This window comes from Armigeres subalbatus, chromosome 2, assembly GCF_024139115.2.
Source record: "Armigeres subalbatus isolate Guangzhou_Male chromosome 2, GZ_Asu_2, whole genome shotgun sequence".
Lineage (NCBI taxonomy): Eukaryota > Metazoa > Arthropoda > Insecta > Diptera > Culicidae > Armigeres > Armigeres subalbatus.
The window spans coordinates 39,310,657-39,333,114 of record NC_085140.1 but is presented as its reverse complement, the minus strand read 5'-3'; the positions used below and the strand labels follow the sequence as shown (position 1 = coordinate 39,333,114).

At 42.9% G+C, this 22,458-nt stretch overlaps 1 protein-coding gene and 1 pseudogene across 2 annotated transcripts in view; one reads left to right on the top strand and one right to left on the bottom strand.

The window, feature by feature from the left end:
* Nucleotides 1-22,458, top strand: part of LOC134218482 (protein bric-a-brac 2-like) — a 111,817-nt gene that overhangs the window by 31,625 nt on the left and 57,734 nt on the right. The gene's annotated exons all lie outside the window — the stretch shown is intronic.
* Nucleotides 17,660-18,777, bottom strand: LOC134208933 (uncharacterized; annotated as a pseudogene).

The following is a 22,458-nucleotide window of genomic DNA, read 5'->3' as shown; positions in this document are numbered from 1 at the left end:
TGGAACATGTAACTGCTATATAGCAATTTTAAAACTAATAATGCTCAATAATAATGATCTAGTATTGATTGCAATGTCCGAGCGTTATTCCGAATAGAAAAATACCTGGTCTGATCCGTTATTAATAGAAAAACATTTTTTTTAGTCTTTTCCGTCGGAATCAAGCAATTTGGTAAACATAATGACTCTGTACACATGTTCAAACACATTCATACATGCAAAAATCAACTCAATTTGTCGAGCTAGTTCAGTTATAATACCTACCTGGATACCTGGTTGGCTAGCACCTGGCATATTGTAGAACTCCATAATCGTCGGTCTTGGGCGATGTTCCTCCAGTTTCCCCGAACGTTCAGGGTCCCCAGGTTCGATTCCATCGCGTGCAGTCAGCTCATGATTCATGCGTCTGCGCCACACACCATTTTCTAGTTTCCCTCCAAGAATTGTACGCAGCATTTTTCTCTTGAAAAACCTGCAAGCTCTCCGTTCCGCCTCTTTTAATGTCCATGCTCCATAAAGGGCCGTCTTCATGTTGCGGGACCTAAGCTGGTTACGCAATCCATTAAAGGGTCTATTCGCAGGAGCAATACGTCTTTTCACTTCACGGGAGACGTCATTGTCACATGTCACAAACGTCCAAGGTAAACAAATTCTCCACTACTGCTTTGCGATAGATTCCAATGATGTCGATGTGATCCGCAAAGCCCAGGAGCATTTGCGACCGTGTGATGATAGTGCCGTTCCTCTGCACGCCAGATCTCCTAATAGCGCCCTCGAGTGCAATATTGAACAATAAATTCAAAAGTGCATCACCCTGCTTCAATCTGTCTAAGATCACAAACGAGGTTCAAACTTCGTCTGAAATCTGGATAATTGATTGCACGTAGTTTCGCCGTTTCGCCGTAAAACCATGTTCGAACATTATGTGCCACAGCTCACTTCTCTTCTGAATCGTACGCTGCTTTGAAATCAATGAGCAGATGGTGAGTCTGCAAGTTGTACTCCCGGAATTTATCAAGGATCATCCGCAGGCTGAACATCTGATCCGTCGTTGATCGGCCCTCACCAAAAACCTGCCTGGTATTCGCCGACGAAGGACTCCTCAAGCGGTCTCAGTCTGTTAAACAGGCTACGCGACAGGATTTTGTACGCCGAGTTCAGAAGGGCGATCCCTCTGTAATTGGCACACTCCCGCAACATGAAGTATGTGCCCTTTCCTATAGATTGGGCATATGAGGCCAGTTGTAATAACTTAAATAACAATATTTGTTTAACTGGCACGTTTGCTTAGGGTAACGGAAGGTAATGTTTGCCGAAGATGTAACGTTGGTTCACAACGCAAATTAACGGACTCATTCACTTCTCCTAGCCTAGTCCTGGTGTTGGGTGGGACTTTAAACAAATTGACCCGACTGACCAAAAGCGTCTGTTCTGGCATCCAGCGGCTGAGTATGAAATGCTATTCCCCGGAAGCTATACCTAAGATGGCAGCCCCATCCCGGTGGATAGGGAACCTTGGGCCAACAACCTACAACCTCCCGAAACATCAATTTGTTCGAGAATCCGATAATGAAAGAATACGGACTGATTTTACGGCGACGACTCTTAGCGCGAAACAACGGACAAGAATAGGAACATGGGACGTTTTAACCCTAGCCCAGCAGGGTAAATTGGCACAACTTGCCAATGAGGCACGCCGCATGAAGCTTGAGATCCTGGGACTGAGTGAAGTCCGTTGGCCAAACTTTGGAGAACACCGTGAACACGTTCCCCGGCATCGCGGAGTTGGCTTCCTACTAAGCGCTCAGGCACACTCTGCGCTTATGAAGTGGGAACCTATAAGTGAAAGGATAATCTTTGCCAGATTTAGAACACGGGTCCGAAACCTTACTATAATCCAATGTTATGCGCCAACCGATGCTGCCGATCTGCAAGACAAAGAGAACTTCTACAGTCAACTCAATGACGTCGTAGATAGAATTCCGAAGGGTGTTATCAAGATCTGTTTGGGCGACTTCAACCGAAGATCGGATCCGACAACTCGAACCATGAGCGCATTATGGGACGCCATGGTCTCGGAGAAATGAGCGAAAACGGAGAGCTGTTCGCAGAATTTTGTGGTAATAACGACATGGTGATCGGGGGATCGCTCTTCCCTCATCGACCGGTTCACAAGGTCACGTGGGTCTCCCGTGACGGCTTTACAGAAAATCAAATAGACCACATCTGCATCAGCTGAAAATGGAAACGGAGCCTTCTTGATGTACGGAATAAACGTAGTGCCGATATCGCGTCTGATCATCACCTTCTCATCGGCGAAATACGCCTGCGCATTGCGCAGATTCGTCGGCAGGAGGAAACGACGACGATTCAACACACGCCGACTGGAAGATGCCACGGTGAAACGGTCCTTCGTTGAAGAACTGGAGACGCGTGCTGCAGATATTCCGGAAGGTGGCAGCGTTGAAGACCAATGGACCGCCATCAAGAATGCCTTCATCACCACCAGTGAGAACAATCTGGGCGAACTACGCACCCAGAGAAAACAATGGATCACCGATGAGACCTGGAGAAAGATAGAGGAGCGAAGAGAAGCCAAAGCCTCGATAGAGCGATCGAAAACCAGAGGAGCCAAAGTCGTAGCCCGTGAACGATACGCGGCTCTTGAGAAGGAAGTAAAACGCTCATGTCGACGGGACCGCAACCGGGGACATTCGCCTCCTTTACGATATCTCACGACGCTTAGGCGGGGCGAAGATAAATGCAACGATGCCTGTGAAAGACGCGAATGATCAGTTATTGACCGACCCAACTGACCAGCTGAAATGCTGGTTCGAGCACTACGAACAACTTTTTCAAGTGCCAGCCAGGCCATCACCTCCTTGGCATGATCTGCCTAGGATCCGACGTATAACACGCGTCAATACCGAAGTTCCTTCACTGCTAGAGATTCAAACAGCCATCCAAAGCATGAAATCGAATAAAGCCACAGGGGTCGACCGCATATCAGCCGAGATGCTCAAAACTGACCCCATGACATCCGCTCAACTACTGCATCGTTTATTTCGTAATATCTGGGACACCGCAACTTTCCCGGTCGACTGGATGCAAGGTATCTTAGTGAAGGTGCCCAAAAAGGGTGACCTGACTGTATGCGATAACTGGCGAGGCATTATGTTGCTGTGTACCGTTCTCAAAGTTCTGTGCAAAATTATCCTAGCCCGGATTCAGGAGAAGATCGATGCGACTCTCCGACGGCAGCAAGCCGGATTCCGTGCCGGAAGATCCTGTGTGGACCATATTGTCACGCTCCGCATCATTCTGGAGCAGGTCAACGAATTCCAAAAGTCCCTTTACTTGGTATTCATTGACTACGAAAAAGCTTTCGACCGTCTCAATCACGAGAATATGTGGGGCGCCCTGAGACGCAAGGGAGTTCCTGAGAAAATCATCGCCCTCATCGAGGCACAGTACGAGGCCTTCTCGTGTAGAGTGCTGCACAATGGGGTCTTGTCCGACCCTATCCGGGTCGTAGCTGGTGTGAGGCAAGGATGTATTCTATCACCGTTACTGTTCCTCATCGTAATCGACGAGATTCTGGTAGATGCGATTGACCGTGAACCAAACCGCGGGCTGTTATGGCAGCCTATAACCATGGAGCACCTAAATGACTTCGAATTGGCGGATGATGTTGCACTCCTCGCGCAACGGCGCTCTGATATGCAGAGTAAGCTCAACGACCTTGCCGAGCGCTCCTCTTCGGCAGGTTTAGTCATCAACGTCAACAAAACCAAATCGTTGGATGTAAACACGGTGACTCCTTCCAGTTTCACAGTAGCCGGGCAACCAGTGGAGAATGTTGAAAGCTTCCAATATCTTGGTAGCCAAATGGCGTCAGACGGCGGTACCAAGATCGACATAGACGCACGGATAAAGAAAGCAAGGGCTGCCTTTGCGAGTTTAAGAAATATCTGGAAAAACAGGCAGATAAGTGAACGCACCAAAATTTTCAACTCTAACGTGAAATCTGTGCTGTTATACGCTAGCGAAACATGGTCTGTATCAGTGGAGAACACTCAACGGCTGCAGGTGTTCATTAACAGATGACTGCGGTATATAATTCAGGGCTGGTGGCCTCACAACTGGATCAAAAACAACGAGCTCCATCGTCGTTGTCACCAGAGGCCGATAGCAACCGAAATTCGGGATCGGAAGTGGGGCTGGGTCGGCCTCACTCTACGTAGGGGCGGAAACGAAATCTGTAAACAAGCATTAGATCCAGCGGGACATCACAGCAGAGGCAGACCCAGAGGCTCATGGCGGCGAAGCCTCAATAAAGAAATAAAAGAAGTCGACCGAAATCTAACCTGGCAACAGGTTAAAGCGATAGCCGGGCAACGCTCAGGATGAAGATCTTTCAAGTCGGCCCTTTGCACCACCGGAGGTGTACAGGATCCATAAAAAAAATCACTTCTTCAACTGATAAACGCAATAAACTTGTGTGAAAAATCACTCAAGGTGTCTACTACCTGGAAAATTCGCTCATTTTTTATGGAGGCTATGCCGACATGAACCTGTGGGTCTGCCTCTGCTGCGATGTTTACCCTTACGAGAGGTGTGGCCAACCCAGCCCCACTTCCGTTCCAGAATTTCAGTTGCAATCGGCCTCCACTGACGGAGCTGAACTGGGACACGTTACCCACCGAATTGAATATTTATCCTTAAATTTGATTATATTTTTCAAAATCATTCAGAAAGAAAAATAATTTCGCGTATTTTGATAACCACTGAAGAGGCTACCAACAAAATTCCAGGGGAATTTACGAAGGCATTCCTTACTTATATTCAGGAAATCAATTAGGGAACGCTTGGATTGTTTTTGAGAATTCCATCAGCAATTCTTCTGGAATGTATTAAAAAAATACAAAATTACTCAGTATTTTTTAAAGCAATTCTTGGAGGAACTTCCGAGGTTATTTTTGGATCAATTTTGAAAGAAACTTCTTCTGTAGAATTTATTAAAGGTATCACTAAAGTAGCGTAATTTTCTGTAGGAATTTCCAAGATGAGTCCCCGAAACAATTCAGGGGGAATTCTATAAAGAATTCCCAAAGGAGAATCTGAATGGATTTTCGAAAAAAAATCCAAAGGAATTTGTGAAGGATTTTTGTTGAAGGAATTTTCGAAAGAACTCTCGAAGAAAATACGAATAGTTTTTCAAAGGAATTCCTAGAGGAATTTTCAAAAGAATTACTAGAGGTATTCTCGAACGAATTCCTAAAAGAATTGTCAAATAATTCCACAAAGGGATTCCAAAATGAATTCTGATTAGATTCCTGAAGGAATTTCTAAAGCAATTTCTATAGAAATTTTAAAGAACTTTCTGGAAGAGTTGCCAAAAGAAATTTATTCATTTGCATCAACTGTATTGCCGAACGAATTTCTAAAAGAATTTTAAAAGGAGTTTCCAAAGGAATTCCTTGAAATATTTCTGAGAAAATTGCTAAAGAGTTTCTCAAAGACCTCGTAAATTAATTTACAAAGGAATCCTCAAATGATTTTCTTAAGGAATTTTAGTAAGAAGTTCTGAAAATAATCCCGAACAAATTTCCGGAACAATTTCTTAGGAAGTTTTCTAAAGTTTCTCTAAAGAAATGATTAAATTTTAAGTCCAAAAAATTCTTAAAGAAATTTCCGAGAGAATTTTTAAATGTAGTTCCGAAAAAAATCCTTTAGGAATTCTCGAAGAAATTTTAGAAGAAAATCTGAAGAAATTTAATTTTCGAAAGTAATCCCGAAAAAAAATTTCAAGAAATTTTCGAAGGAGCTCCTTAAGGAATTTCTGAAGAAAAATTCCGGAGGAAGTTCAGAAGAAATTCGTAAATTTCCCTCTTTGAAAGAATTTCTGAATTTATTTCTGGATAATTTTCTGAAGGAATCTCTTGAGGAATTTTCGAAGGAATCTTCTTCTTCATTGCTCTACATTCTAACAAGAACTTGGCCTGCTTTTCAACTTAGTATTCTATGAGCATTTCCTCAGTTATTAATTGAAAGCTTTTCTATGCCCGCCATTGCATGAGTATGTATCTTGTGTGGCAAGCACAATGGATACACTATGCCCAGGGAGTCGAGAAAGTTTCTAACCCGAAAACATCCTAGACCGGACCGAGAATCCTACGCCTTTGCTCGCAAGGCTACTGAAGAAATTTTAGATTAAATGGCTAAGGAATTCCTAGAGGTATTACCTAAAGAATTTCATAATCAACTTTTGAGAAAAAATGTTGTGAGTCCACCAATAATTTCTTTTGATAAAAGTTTATTTACGCAATATTCACTTGTTTGAATTGAATTTTTTGCTGGGAAATCCTGAGAAAATCAGAGAATTTTGTTTTTAGAGACGAGTAGCCCCCTTGTAAGATCATTACGGAAAGAGTTTTTGTGCCTTTATAAATTTTCGTCACCCTCTACACTGCAGAGGACACGCCACTGCCCAGCTAGGCATTTCCTGAGTGGATATTCCGCTCGCCGCCGTCGTCGTTATTATCAACAAGAGAAAACTAGAAATGCAACGTTGAACGATATATGTGTGTGCAAACAAATATTATACGGTGGAGGCGAAGGTGCTGCGCCACCGCTGATGGTGTGGGTCTTACGGACGAAAGAGGTAGAGCGGCCTTTTGATCACTTTTTCTGAGAAGGGGATTTTCGCGAAAACATACATTCGCTCACCGACCGGGTGGATGTCCAGCCGTCCCCGGAATGGGTGCCCAGAACGGTATAGAGATGTTATTTTTCGATGGACAAATTGATTTTAGTTTCCATCTTTGCTAGTTTCTCGTCGTAGCCGTTGACGACGACGATGACGACGACGAGTAAGGGGACTTGGAGCAGCTCAGGAGCACTGGTAGTGCGGATTCGAGGATGTACACAAAACGTCACCCGGACTCTTTGGCTCTCGTCCGGCCGAAAATGGGTGGCAGCGTTTGGATACGCAGCGTGGGTCAGTTCGCAGCACCCCATTGTTTCCCTCGGAGTATGGGGGCTGGAGAAGCAATGGATATTTCAGGAAACGGACCTTACTCTATGTGGATGCGTTTTTGTGTGTACTTGCCTATGATTGATTCTTTTCTCTTTCAGATGTTGCTGCTGTCCCCAGCTGCTGCGTCGATTCGATGAATAAATAATTGCTTAAATTGTACACATCATATCTTTGAGCCGGGAGAGCTGAACGCCAACGAACGGCGAGTTGGCTGTGATATCTTTTGTTTCGTTTGTGGACAATCGTCGGAGGCTTTCGGAATTCTGTGGGGTGATGGTGGTCGATAGTGGGTGGGGGAATGCGATTCCAGAAAATGACGGCACAATCAGGGGTAGGGTTGTGGTACGAAAAGTCGAATGAGTTTGGACTGTTTATTTTTCCAAGCCGAAGGCGAGCCGAGAAAATAATAGAACTCAATCATGGGAATGTTTTGAGTGATGAATAAATAATAGCCACCACCAACAGCTGCTCAAATTAGGATGCACTGATGTGCCAATGCACTGAAGCTACCTTCGTTCCAGTTAAGAAACAATTATAACATCAATTCATTCAATGTATCTACAAAACAATATGGTTCAACTATATGTTCCGTCTAAAATTGTTATTCGTGATTCTTCAATAACATCGTTTCTTGGAACATGTCTTGATGTTAATGGAACGGCTGTTCCAAATTTCTTTTTTATCTAATACCATAACTTTCCCATAGTGATATGAAATACAAAATCAATATGGGACAGTAATGCCTATGGCGGCAGTAAACTTTATGGCTAATTATGGTTAGATATGGTTTTATCGCCTTTGCAATTGGTCGGGGTTCTGCAAAACCGCACCAAGCGTCTGCGGTTTTTTTTTCGTAAAATGGAAACAAAAATCAATATCAAATCGTATCAAATCATTCGTTTATTTGCTATTGGATATCCTCAGTTATATGGTTTAGGTATATCCGATACGATATTTAATCAATTGGACCTGCTACACGAAAGCTTGTGCGAGAAAATTGGTATTTTTTCATTGACGTTTGGTGTGATGACAGAACCCCGACCAATTGTTGTTGGTAGAAGTAGATGCAACAGGCTATCCGTAAATTCCTTCGCTAGAACTGAAGGTAAGGAAATCCTACAGCAAACTTGTTCCATATAAAACTAAAAAAAATCTGGCGAATAGTTGAACCAGTACCAGAAATTCTATATCATGAGGCTAACACGATGATACTTTTATGCCCAGGGAAGTTAAGACAATTTCCAATTCGGATACATGTTAAGCTGTGTTCGACTTTGGTACCATTTTTGTCCCTATGCTTTCTAAACCTTGCTTTTTATGGTTCGTACTTCTCCTAAAGATGAAATTAGGATGTCCTGTTGCGTGAGATTTCCTTCCATTCTGGCAAGCTGGTCCGCTTTCTCGTTGCCTATTATCCCAGGTGGTCAGCAATCCAGATAAACGACCTTGTTCGCAATGGTAAGAAGCTTCGATCGATTGTATCCCAGGATGCTTCGATCGACTGTCGACTAGAGCATCAATGCAGCTGACAGGGTCAGTCATGATAGTATGGCGCTGTAAATCTTGTGATCAACAAGTTTTGTCCAAAGCGGTACTTTATATGTCAGATATGTATTACAGTAACCCAATTTTTGCCTTTCTCGTACAACTAAGTTGAACCGAAAGGCTATCATTTCACTCCGAAAACGAACTTTTTATAGAAGCCTCTGAGACCCATAGTATTATATACCAATCGACTCAGCTCGACGAGCTGAGCACATGTCTGTCTGTCCGTGTGTATGTATGTGTGTATGTGTGTGTGTATGTGTGTGCGTATGTGTGTGCACAAAAGCTATAAAAAACATAGACAACTTTTCGTACAGTAATCCTTAACCGATTTTCTCGCAACAAGTTTCATTCGACAGGGGACAAAGCCTTGTTGATCACTATTGAATTTTATAACGATCGGTCATTGCGTTTAAAAGTTATGAAGAAAATGGTACATCGGACCATATAAACCTCATATAAGGTTGGTATCTTAACTAAATGCGAGAAAGGCACCACCAACGCTAGGGGGATTAATCTGGGTTTTATATGTGAGAACAAGCAAACCAAACAAAACAAAAATTGACAATCAAGGTACTGAGCAAACCCTTTATGCAAAATCTGGGTTAACCAATAACCAATGCTGTATGGAAAACTAGCGCCTCTAGCGTTCTTATGCTTCTACTATCATGATTGATGCCTTCACACGTCCGTGATGATTAGAGACAGCTGTTTTCAGAGTAAAGGCTTCGGCTGAAAGTACGCTGCAGGAATCTGGAATTCGAATGCTCAGATGGTCACTCAGTATGACCAACCCCGAGCCGATTTTTTTGTTGTCCTTGTTAGTAAATGGTTGGGCAGCCATTACTTTGCACCGTTCAATGTGCAAAAACGATCCATTAAAAAATGAAAAACGATCCGTAAATAACATCTGAATGTTCCGTAAAACGCTACCATAAATCCATAAAATAGTTAGGGAGATTCCATAAAGAATAATTTTATGATCCATAAATCTTTGAAAAATGATCCATAAAAACTATATTCTGATCCATAAAATATCAATTTTGCGCAATTTTGATGATCCATAATTTCAGTAATATGATCCATAATTTTGATCATATGATCCATAATTTTGTTTATTATTATTATTTATTTATTCAGACTAAGGCCGAAGTGGCCTGTGCGGTATATAAGAGTCTTCTCCATTCGGCTCGGTCCATGGCTACACGTCGCCAACCACGCAGTCTACGGAGGGTCCGCAAGTCATCTTCCACCTGATCGATCCACCTTGCCCGCTGCGCACCTCGCATTCTTGTGCCCGTCGGATCGTTGTCGAGAACCATTTTCACCGGGTTGCTGTCCGACATTCTGGCTACGTGCCCGGCCCATCGCAGTCGTCCGATTTTCGCGGTGTGAACGATGGATGGTTCTCCCAGCAGCTCATACAACTCGTAGTTCATTCGCCTCCTTCACGTACCGTCCGCCATCTGCACCCCACCATAGATGGTACGCAGTTTCCTTTCGAAAACTCCAAGTGCGCGTTGGTCCTCCACGAGCATCGTCCAGGTCTCGTGTCCGTAGAGGACTACCGGTCTAATGAGCGTTTTGTAGATTGTCAGTTTGGTACGGCGGCGAACTCTTCGATCGGAGCGTCTGGCGGAGTTCAAAGTACGTACGATTTCCAGCCACTATGCGTCTCCGAATTTCTCTGCTGGTATCATTTTCGGCAGTCACCAGTGAGCCCAAGTACACAAATTCTTCTACCACCTCGATTTCGTCACCACCGATGCAAACTCGCGATGGGTGGCTCACATTGTCTTCTCTTGAACGTCTTCCTATGATGTACTTCGTCCTCGACATGTTGATGACTAGTCCTATCCGCTTGGCTTCCCTCTTCAGTCTGATGTAGCCTTCCTCCATCTTCTCAAAGCTACGTCCCATAACGTCCCATAAATGAACGGACTTGTTGAAAATTGTACCACTCGTGTTAATCCCTGCTCTTCGTATTACCCCTTCCAAAGCGATGTTGAATAGCAGACACGAAAGACCATCACCTTGCCGTAACCCTCTGCGCGTTTCGAAGGGACTCGAGAATGCCCCTGAAACTCGATCTACGCACATCACCCGATCCATCGTCGCTTTGATCAACCGTGTCAGTTTATCCGGAAAACCGTGTCCGTGCATTAGCTGCCATAGCTGGCTCCGATCGATTGTATCATATGCGGCTTTGAAGTCGATGAATAGATGATGTGTGGGCATGTTGAATTCGCGGCATTTCTGCAGTACTTGGCGAATGCCGAACACCTGGTCCGTGGTGGAGCGTTCGCCCATAAAACCCGCCTGGTACTGCCCCACGAACTCCATTGCAATTGGTGCTAGTCGACGGCATAAAGTTTGGGAGAGTACCTTGTAGGCGGCGTTCAGCAATGTGATTGCGCGGTAGTTGCTACAATCCAGCTTATCGCCCTTTTTGTAGATGGGACACACGACACCTTTCATCTACTCCTGCGGCAAAACTTCCTCCTCCCAAATCTTGGTAATGACCTAGTGCAGCGCTCTAGCCAATGCCTGGTAGCTCTCCTGGTAGTTGGTCAACCCCAGGGGCTTTGTTGTTCTTCAGCCGACCAATCTCCTCCTGGATTTCCTGGAGATCTAGAGCCGGTAAAATTATGTCCTGCGCGCGTTCTCCCAGGTCAATCACCATACCGCCATCTTCGTCTGCCACATCGCCAGTCAGGTGTTCTTCGTAGTGCTGCCGCCACGCTGCCGGATCACCTCACGCTCGTTCGTAAGAAGGTTCCCGTTTATGTCTTTACACATATCAGGCTGCGGCATGTGGCCCTTACGTGAACGGTTTAACTTCTCACAGAACTTTCGTGTGTTATTAGCGCGGTACAGTTGCTATGTCTCTTCACGGTCTCGATCTTCCGGCTGGCGCTTTATCCTCCGGAAAATCGAGTTTTGTCTGTTTCGCGCCCGTTTATATCGTGCCTCGTTCACTTTCGTGCGGTGTTGCAGCAATCTCGCCCATGCTGCATTCTTCTCTACCACTAATTGCTCACATTCGCGTCATACCAGTCGTTTCTCTGATCCGGGGGCACCGTGCCTAGTGCAGCGGTTGCGGTGCTACCAATGGCGGTTCGAATATCTCTCCAGCCATATTCAAGAGACGCTGCGCCTAGCTGCTCTTCCGTTGGGAGTGCCACTTCCAGCTGCTGCGCGTATTCTTGGGATAGTCTACCGTCTTGTAGCCGCCCAATATTAAGCCGCGGCGTTCGACTTCGACGCGTATTGTACACCGTCGAGAGTTTTGAGCGCAGGCATACTGCAACGAGGTAGTAGTCGTATTCAATATTCGCACTGCGGTAAGTGCGGACGTTCGTGATGTCGGAGAAGAATTTACCGTCGATTAGAACGTGGTCGATTTGGTTTTCCGTTTCTTGGTTAGGTGATCTCCATGTGGCCTTGTGGATATTTTTGCGCATATAAAGCTGATACATAAATGGAGGAATATAATGTATTATATTATATATAGAAATATAATGTATTATATTTTCCATCAGTAACTTTTTTTTATTCCTTGCCCTTTCTACCCCCTGAAAATAAAGTTTTTTGTTCCCAGAAGCTACTGTAAACATTTCAGCCAGATCCGTAAAGTCTAAGTCTAAGTTACACTATATTTATTACATTACGCTATTCGTAAGTCGCTTATCGTGGTGCTCGGTTGAGGGGGTAGCGAATAGTAATTATGGGAGTTGTACAACTAAACTCATATTTTTCACTCTTTTACCTCTATATGGCGCTGTAGTAATTCATTCCGCTCATTAGTGACATTTACTTTCTTTAAATTATTACGAAAAAGCTCCCGGAAACCGCGAGTGGTTTTGTAAAAAAAACCCAGATCAATCCACCTAGCGTTGGTGGTGCCTCTCTCGCGCATTAAAATAATAACAAAAACACATAAGAGAGGTCGAAATAGCACTTTAGGGGGATAGATTTTACTTTTTCCATCAATTCATATGTATTTGCGGTCATTTGAATGCATTGCTGCAATCTCTGAAAAAAAAATTTTTTTTCGTTTTTGAAATTTTTTTTCCCAAGGAGGGACTCTTGGCAGAAAAACAATGTTTTTTCAATAACTTTGGAACGCAATGACCGATCGGGCCAATTTTCAATAGGAAACAACTAGACCGTAATCCGCGTCGACTGGAACTTGTTGCGAGCAAATCGAATAATGCTAAGTGCCAAAAAGTGTGTCTCACATTTTTGTACACACACACACACATACATACACACTAGGGCAGTTCAAATTTCAAAAATGTTCGAAAATTCCAACTCCCATATGTCTATTAGCATCATTTTGATAATATAGGAGTCCTGGCAAAATTTCAGGCAATTCGGTGGTCATTTAGGGGTGGCGCGAAGTCAATTTATGTTTATATGGAAATTTGTATGGGAAAAACTTAAAATTTATTCAAGTCTCCCTACAACTGTCAAATCGTGATGAATTCAAATAAATATCCCCAACCTCCCTTTTTGGAATCTATATAAATGAGACTTCCTGATAACATATTAGTTATGAGTGGATCTAACGGTTCTACTGACAGTGTGAATATGAGATAAATGGCTAAAATGGTGTAATTAGCCTTAACGTAGCAGTGGAAATATAAATCAAAATTAATGAGTTACCCACTGGTTGAGCTCGAATAGATCCCAAAAATGGAGGTTGGGGATGTTTATTTGAATTCATCACGATTTGACAGTTGTAGGGAAACTTGAATAAATTTTAAGTTTTTCCCATACAAATTTCCATATAAACATAAATTGACTTCGCGCCACCCCTAAATGACCACCGAATTGCCTGAAATTTTGCCAGGACTCCTATATTATCAAAATGATGCTAATAGACATATGGGAGTTGGAATTTTCGAACATTTTTGAAATTTGAACTGCCCTAATACACACATACAGACATCACCTCAATTCGTCGAACTGAGTCGATTGGTATTTAACACTATGGGTCTCCGAGCCTTCTATCAAAAGTTCAGTTTTGGAGTGATCCTATAGCCTTTACGTATACTTTGTATACGAGAAAGGCAAAAAACAAACAAAGAATTATACGTAGGTGGATGCAAAATTTGTGATAACTCTCCCGAAGTGAAACGCTTCATCCAATTAATTGGCATATAAAGTCGATCGGAGAAGGTAGGTGAGCCCCAATATCGTTAATTTCAGTCAATGTCGCTTTCCTCAATACTGAAAAACAAATGAATTTGAAACAATTATCCTTCACTCCTTTATTAGCTCACTGCTCAGAAAAAGTTGTCGCAAGACATTGCCAGATTGCAATATGTACTTTTTTTTTCATTGTTATTTGAGATTGTCTCGTTTTCTAATATTGATGTTTTCGAATTCAATTCCAACTCACAGTTGTACGGATATCGACACCGACACCGTTCGTTTGTCCACTCGAACTCCTCTTTCCGAAACAAAGATACACTGCAACCAGCAGCATCCGCGCAGCATCCACGGCACAAAAAGCATCTAAAAAGCCGTATTCTAATATTCGGCATGATTTATTTATTTGTGCAGCAGGGAGAAGAATAATTTGCTTCTATACATTTGGCTTGTTTCGACGACTGGCGCAAGTCGATGGCCAGGCCATCCCGCGCGCAAAGACCAGTTCCGTTCCCCCGATGGGAGCAGAGCGGAGTCGAATATTTCGGGAATGTGTTGTTTATGCAATTTTATCGGCTCTTTTCTGGCGTGTGCATGTGAGCCGACAGCTAACCTACCTCTCCGCACCAGGACTTCCGTGTGCCGTTAGGAAAAGCCAATAGGTGTAGGATATAATTCCTATGCTCTACCGCCGCGGCCATACCTCGGACGTCGTCGAATAAATACGCTGCGATGACTACGACGACGGCGGTGAAGCCGTCGACGCTTGATCTCTACTTTCGCGTTGCAATGCACTGTGTTCTGTAGTTCGAGAGATGCGGCTCCAGGGCCTCCCGAGTGTCTGGGAACCGGGTTCGGGAGAAATTTTCCTGTCCGAATTCCGGATTGATGATGGCCGGGCAGGGCGGGTGTGCAGAAGACGTGGCTTAGATTTTCGTGTTCATCGAAGTCTTTCGGATTTTTTCCGTGTGTATTTTTGTCATAGATGAGTGGATTGGTGTAGGGTGAGTTGGGGAACGCGTGGCTTCATATGTAGGTGTATTCTCGCGTACGCGCATGTGACAGCGAGCAAATAGATTTTCAAAGGATTAGTTTCTTTGGCCGATATGTGCCCGCCGGGTGCACACGTCGGAAAGATGAGGTAAAAAAGTTAGGCACGCGATTTTTTTTTCTCGGGAGCTGCAGCACGGCACTGAACTGATGGCCAGTGTCTAAAATGGCACTACTTTTTGCGAAGGGTGATTGGCTGGGTGACTGGAAAGGGAAAAGCATATCTACGGACAGGTGCCGCCATTCGAGATGTGCTGTAAGGCTTAGGCATAATTCAAAAAGCTGGTTTCCCAACGGAACACACGGTTGGAAACGAGATCTTTGTTTGTCTTGCCGCTGATAGCAAATGTGCCTCACCTGGAGCTTTTTTTGTTGGAAATTGATAGGCAGGGGAAATCAAGCGAAGACGTGTTTGCGTTGCGATAGAGTGCACTGATGGGAGGATGTAGGATTTTTGGGAAAATTGTCCTTATTTTCTTTGAGGATAAAATGGAGTGTGGTTGAGTTTTGGCTATAAACATTTACTTGGTTTTCAATGTTTTTAAGCTAATTGGAATCCTTTCTAATAATTAAAATCCTTCCGAATAAAGTCAGTACGAAAAGATTGTTTTTTCTCAATAAAAGAAAAGTTTGGTGATTTTGAAAAAAAAAATCTATTTCTTTTCATTAATTTAATTCTAATTTCTAATAATTTCCCAAAAATTCTAAATCTATTAGTTCTTTCTTTTAATTTTGATACTATAATTGCAATTGCAATTGGGGCCCTCCTTAGCTGTGCGGTAAGACGCGCGGCTACAAAGCAAGACCATGCTGAGGGTGGCTGGGTTCGATTCGCGGTGCCGGTCTAGACAATTTTCGGATTGGAAATTATCTCGACTTCCCTGGGCATAAAAATATCATCGTGTTAGCCTCATGATATACGAATGCAAAAATGGTAATTTGGCTTAGAAACCTCGCAGTTAATAACTGTAGAAATGCTTAATGAACACTAAGCTGTGAGGCGGCTCTGTCCCAGTGTGGGGATGTAATGGCAATAAGAAGAAGAAGATAATTGCAAAGTAATGTTTTAATGATAGTTCAGAAGTAGAGTGTAGCAACCCGGAAGCGACTCGAACGTATAAGTTGGAGGACGGCGACAGAACCGTGATGGATTACCCTTCCAACTTGACGTTTGATCCGGTCAACTACCCGAGCAGAACACAAGTTGCACATAGATCGCAGTAACCTATATGTTACCAGATTTAGTCACAATTAAGTTGCTGCAACCAGTTTCACTTGACTTGTCCTGCTTGGGTAGTGACTCCAAAGGTAGCCGTGTTCTCTGACGCACTTACACTAGTGGTCATAGTGAAGCCCACAGAGCTGGCCCAGCGAAGAACAGTACCGATGGCGAATATGGTTCCAGTCCGCCTGCGGCCTGAAGTGTTATGAACGATTATCAGAAATATATTGGAATACACAAAAATGTTAATGTTTGGGGAAAATTTACGAAACACACCTATCATTGCGACCAGGAACAGCGCTATCATCAAGGCCTGAGAAGAACTCTTTGATACCCCAATCTCAGAAAAGTCATCTACATATTGCTCTCCTCCAACCTCTAGGCGATTTTGGACACACCAGAGGTCAACAAGATGGACCGGTACTTGGTGTTATCTCGGGAGGAGATGCTGTTCTTAGAAATGCGTATGACCAAGCTTTTTCATCACTCATCCGGGAAAGTTTGGTCTGTCCATGTTTGGTTGATCAACTCTAGGAACCAGATCCTGGTGGAAGAAGGGAAGTTTTTAAGTTGGAGCCGGAGGATTTCCTTTTTTTGTTGAAAAGGGTGAAAGATAACTCAGCAGCAGAAAACGATAGATCCAGAGTTTTGCAGATCCGGGTGAATCTGAAAGGTTGCGAGGGACGAAGTGCTACGAGGGATTGTCTGCTGGAACTTGATGAAGTAGTCGTTTACCGGCACTAGCCCGGCAAAGTACTCCCCGAGCGTGTTGGCTACCTCGAGGGGATCGGTGGTAATACAACCAGATTTATAGTACTGAGCTGCATTCATAATAGTGTTTAAGTTTCTCTATAAGCCTGAAGGGCACTTACCTTATAAGGATGATAAACTGGAAGTATCCGTATTGCTCGGAGGGGCTTCCATCTCGCCTTATCCACAAGATGCATATCATCCGATCACCCCGGAAGCCTTTCGTTTTGACCAGGCGCAGATTTGCGGGGTGCAAGCACGGCGGTTTCAAGGTTGGGTGAATTCGGGAAGCTTTGTGGGTGAACGACGTACGAATGCGTCGTACGTGGAGGTCATATGCCTCCCAGTCGGCGGCATCGCAGCGCCATATTGGCCTACAGGTGATGTCCAAAATCGGAAAGTGTTTATACCGGTATTAGTCTTTGTTATCATTTTCCTTTTTGTTGTGCCACTATAGCTATTTGCTACTTGTAGTCACAGAAGAGATGTGTTCCACCTTCTTCTTCGGACCTTTTTCTGCAGCAACGCTGATTTTTGCATCTTCGGAAAACGACAGGGCAGGTTCTGTCGGCTCAGCTGAAGTGATGTTACAGGTAATAATTATTATAGTGTGTTGCTCCAAACGTCTTGTGAACATAAGTCCTTTGGATTTCCAGAAGTTGAATAAAACCAGTTCCTTATATGGACCGTACCAGAAACCCTTGTCACGGTTTTCAGCAATTACCTGGAACTGAGTTTGATTCAGGCCCATTTCAACGTATTCAAGTTGTCGTACATAATCAATTACAGGTTTCTCAGTAACAGATGTATCAGTGCTGCGTTGTGAATAATTAGCGTTTGCTGGCAGGGTACAGAAAATCGATAGCATCAACATTCCAAGGAAATAGACCACAAAGTTAGAAAGCTTTTTTGAAACACTCTTTAGAATTTGGAAAATTTTGAAGAAAAAATAGTAGATTACCTAAATTAGCTTTGTTCACACGTGTACTGCTGTTTCCCAACAAACGTTGCCAGTGTACCTTGCTCCAAGTTTGCTTGAACGGACCAAAAAAGTTTCTGTCCATTGGCTGCAAAATTCGTGTCGCGTTGGGGTAAAAAGAGATCAGAATCAATCCTTGTTGTGCGCAGAACTCAACGAACTAGACGCTTACATGGCTCTTGTACCCATCGACGAAAATCAGAACTGGAAATTCTGTTTCTTTATCCTTCAACCATTTCGAAGTTTCTCATCCCTCGTCGAAGACTCCAACTGACCAACCTTTGGATATATTCTCAACCATTTCCTTGCTTATTCGTTTTCCCGGATAAATAATCTTTGGATGTGTCAAATCATCAGCTGCAGTACTTCCAAACAAAGCAGTATAACTCTCCTTTTCCGAATTATTGGTAACAAGATAAGAGTTCTCTACATCCGAAAACAATGCCTTGTAGCGCTTTGGTACAAGTTGAAATCCAGATTCATCGAAATTCAAAACACGATCTGGATTACCAAAAATAGCCATATCGATGCCGTCCTCACACAGTAATTTATCTACCGCTGCGAACCATTTATGCAACTGAGGCTCAGTAACCTTTGCAGCAGCTTTCGACAGGTTGTTGACCAGCTTTTTTTTAATATCCGAACGTCGTGCCAAAAATCGACTGCTTCAGTTCTTGCCTGAAATTTAGTACAGAAATAAAAGAATCATTAATAATTACTTGAGAAAGTCTCTGGAATGGAACGGTGTTTCCTTATTTTGTCCGCGTAATCTCTAACCGTATGCTTAAGATCCAGTTTTCGCCATGTAAATCACCCAGTTTTTGATACGGTTTTCTTCCTCCGGCAGCAAGATGGGGTTAGGACCAGGTAGCATTTTTTTTTCTCGTTTTTTACTCGTCGGAAAAGTGTCGTGGAGGGGATGTTGTATTTCTTCGATGTAAGTCTGATGTTGCTGGCCCTCCTTCTATCTTCGCAAATTGCATCGGAAAGAGTCTGCGCGTCGTATTGCTTCCGGATCTTGACGGTACGTCTCATTGTTCTGGCATGTAACGAAAGAGTTAGTCCACTTTTCACTTACGATTCCCAGTACGACCAAGCTTACTTGATTTATAATAGTGGATATTGGAAATTTTACCCACAAATATGGATCAAATCAAATTCACTTCAAAAATATCGTTTTGTTGAAGCTACGTTGGTATCTGTTTCGGAATATTTTCGAGGTAATGGCCTTTCGGGGTAGTTGTGTGGAGCCGCCTCGGGAATCATTCCAGGCCGGGTGATGCGCACTCATGTCTCCCCAAAAACAAGGACAGAGGAAGGAGAATCGTCGGTTTTATTGCTTACCACTTCTCGGGTACTTATTCAAAAGGACGTATGTGATTTTGTAAACAAAGATAAAATCGTTGATTTCTCCAATCTGATACCACTCCCACGGCTAACTGTTCGTGGTGTTGGTTTGCGTAGGAGTGCCATCAGATTAGACAAATTGACGTATGAATCTTTGTTTATAAAATCACATATATCCTTTTGGATAATTACTCGAGATTTTATTGATGTCCTGTAGATTGCCGCCGGGTAAATATACATTTATAATATAACTAGGAAACTACCTCAGAGACGGGGGGGCCTCCTTAGCCGTGCGGTAAGACGCGCAGCTACAAAGCAAGACCATGCTGAGGGTGGCTGGGTTCGATTCCCGGTGCCGGTCTAGACAATTTTCGGATTGGAAATTGTCTCGACTTCCATGGGCATACTTTTCATCGTGCTAGCCTCATGATATACAAAATACAGTGAATAACTGTGAAAGTGCTGAATGAACACTAAGCTGCGAGGCGGCTCTGTGCCAGTGTGGGGATGTAATGCCAAGAAGAAGAAGAAGAAGAAGAAGAATGATGTGGAGATAGTACATCTACACGGGGAAAAAAATATGTTTATATTTTAACTAATTTTTCGTTAAAAAACTGTGGAGTGACTGTGCTTGCGCGATAAATGGCATTAGTTTTTCTTTAGTCCTTATCCGGAAAGACGAGATGATTTAAAGAAGCCATTATTTCTTTTTTTGTGTCTTATCTCTCTATATATAAAAACGAGTTAGCTTTTCCTTTGAGGCATTAGGAAAGCTGGTGCATTCGACGGGAAAAGTGGGAAAATTGTCATAAAACACTGTTTTCATGAGTTCAGAAGAAAGCCATAAGCTCGAATTGAAATCAATCTAAAGTGCGTAGCTCTACTCGAACAAACGATTGACAGTTTGAAAAAAAAAACACGAGTGAGATCGGGCCGGTTCGTCTAGTACCGGATAGATGTGTTGATTGGAAGGAGAGATCATCTACTCTGTTCGCCTTATATCAGACAAACACGTTCGTTTATAGGAGGCATTATTTCTTTCTTTTGTTTCCTACCTGTTTGTGTTATACAGGACAGTCACGTTGATTTAAGAGAAGTATCATCTCTTTGTGCTTCCTAGTGGGCAATTTAATTCAGTAAAAGAATGCATTATTTCTTCTTTTTGTCTTATACCGGCCAGATGCACTGATTTAAAGAAGGCATCATCTCCTCCGTACGCCTTATACCGAGCAATCGCGTTAATTTTTAGAAGGCATTTTGTCTTTCAGCCTCATACCGGGCAGACGCATTTATTTTAAGATGGCGTTATCTTCTCAGTTCGCCTAATACCGCTAGAAGAAGTTTATTTTTTTTAGTTACTAGCTGTATGTACCCGGCCTTGCTCGGAGTTGCCAGTTTGATTCGTAGTTTTTTCACAATCGGAAAATGAATAAACCAATTGGTCAAAAGGATAACTGTGTTTACTTATTGATACTTCATCGTTTGATTAAAAGAAGGCAGATTTCATTTGAAAACATTGACTGATTTTGAAAAAGGGATCAAATCCAAAATCGCTTTATTCCGGGCAATCGTTTATTCCTAAAGAAACGCCTTATTCCGGGAAAACGTCTATTTTTAAAGAAAGGATCACTTTCACCATCCAGAAGGAAACACATTAATCATTGATTTTTTGAATGAGCAAATCATGATTTCGATGAAGTGTTGAGTTGATCGATAATTAAATAATACAACTCCCTCCCAAAACTCCCAAATTACCCTCCCATACGATCGGCCCCTTATAGTGAATATGTGTACAAAATTTGATTGAAATCGGTCCTGGGGGTTGGGAGTTACACTGAGTTTCAGGGGTTCATAATTTACTTTGAATTGCCCGTTTTCTGAACAAAACCCCTCCCTGATAGTCCAAGTGAAAATGTTGGTTAAACAGAACCTTTGAGGAAGATCCATTAATTATGTACCGCAAAAATAGGACATTTTACACTCTCTTCTCCTATGTCACACTTTTTGTATGAAACATCTGAAGGTTTGTATAAATCGCCACACTTCGCTCAATCCCCCTTCCCCTCTAAGCGTAACGTATGTGGACGTATGTGATTTTGTAAACAAAGATAAAATCGTTGATTTCTCCAATCTGATACCACTCCCACGGCTAACTGTTCGTGGTGTTGGTTTGCGTAGGAGTGCCATCAGATTAGACAAATTGACGTATGAATCTTTGTTTACAAAATCACATACATCTTTTTGGATAATTACTCGAGATTTTATTGATGTCCTGTAGATTGCCGCCGGGTAAACATACATTTACAATATAACTAGGAAACTACCTCAGAGACGGGGGGCCCTCCTTAGCCGTGCGGTAAGATGCGTGGCTACAAAGCAAGACCATGCTGAGGGTGGCTGAGTTCGATTTCAGGTGCCGGTCTAGGCAATTTTCGGATTGGAAATTGTCTCGACTTCCCTGGCCATAAGTATCATCGTGTTAGCCTCATGATATACGAATGCAAAAATGGTAACCTGGCTTAGAAACCTCGCAGTTAATAACTGTGGAAGTGCTTAATGAACACTAAGCTGCGAGGCGGCTCTGTCCCAGTGTGGGGATGTAATGCCAATAAGAAGAAGAAGAAGATCTCAGAGACGGACTCCAACTCCGACGATGCCTTCGTTGAACAGGAGTACGTCGCACGGCACATCCTGAAGGACCGTTTATCACCACGAAATGCCAGATGTTAGAACCTACCTTAACCTTTTGTCTGTGCTTTGGGGTCAATATGACCTCAGACCATTTTGAAAGGCTGCCTTTTTTTTGTTTTCAACCGACTCTCCTTATTTTTTGGTAGTTTGGTAAACCTGTCCCCTAGGTGCAAATTCACTTAAAAAATCACGAAAGTAAGCGCTGCAGTGTACTTTAAAAAAAAAAAAAAAAACGTTGTGCTCTGGTCTCATTGATATAACTTTTTTATTGTTTGGCCAATTTTGGATTTTTTGGGCTGTTTCGAAAGATAATTTAATCATCTTTCAGGACGTTACATAAGATTGACTATAGGTGGGCGGGTATCTCGCGGGGAGGGGTTTTTGTAAAAAAAGGTACAAAAAACAGTGATTTTCTATGCTTATTTACTTATATCTGCAAAACCTACCCATTTTGAACTGCACCTTTTCAAAAAGGTTATGCAGGAAGGTCTGTACTTTAACATGGGGCATTGATTAGTTTAGAACTTGGTCGCTAGATGGTGGTATATATCAAATCATTATTTTAGACTACTCAAGATATTCCGATATATGGAATTTTAAATATTGTAAATATTCTTATGGGGTCGTACACTAATTACGTAAGCATATTTTCTGGGTTTTTCGAACCCCCCCCCCCTC